Raw genomic sequence first — 399 nt, forward strand, 5'->3', positions numbered from 1 at the left:
ATACCCTGATAGGCTAACAGAGTTTATTATACCAAACCTCCACGTCCACTCTGTAATCACGTCGGCTAGCAAAACCACATCCACCCTCAAGTAGTACCCTAAGTAATCACCTAAGTTGCGACACCCGGCCGCATCCCAGACTTTGTGTGCGAGGGCATATTCTTCCTCTGTGATCGTCTCCCCCGTAAGACAACTATAAAAGTTTTCTTTCAGGGGAGGCATAAGTCTTCGAGCAATGACTGAGCTTCGTTCGAAAAATGATGTATGAGGTATCTGGAGTACCTGAGCGAACGCTTACTCTCAACGTGTGTCCCGGCGAGGGAGCTTAGGCCTGCATTCATAAATGCCAAGCTGTCGAGACACTTAAGGTTGTTTAGTTCCATGGAGTGATATCGAAGC

The 399-nt window shown here is 47.6% G+C and overlaps 1 protein-coding gene across 1 annotated transcript in view; it reads right to left on the minus strand.

Annotated features, from left to right (window-relative positions):
• The window catches only part of LOC119591189 (sodium/potassium/calcium exchanger 1-like), a 35402-nt gene that overhangs the window by 5365 nt on the left and 29638 nt on the right, over window positions 1–399 (minus strand). The window lies entirely within an intron of this gene.

The sequence above is a fragment of the Penaeus monodon genome, chromosome 28 (genome assembly GCF_015228065.2).
Source record: "Penaeus monodon isolate SGIC_2016 chromosome 28, NSTDA_Pmon_1, whole genome shotgun sequence".
NCBI classification, from domain to species: Eukaryota; Metazoa; Arthropoda; class Malacostraca; order Decapoda; family Penaeidae; genus Penaeus; species Penaeus monodon.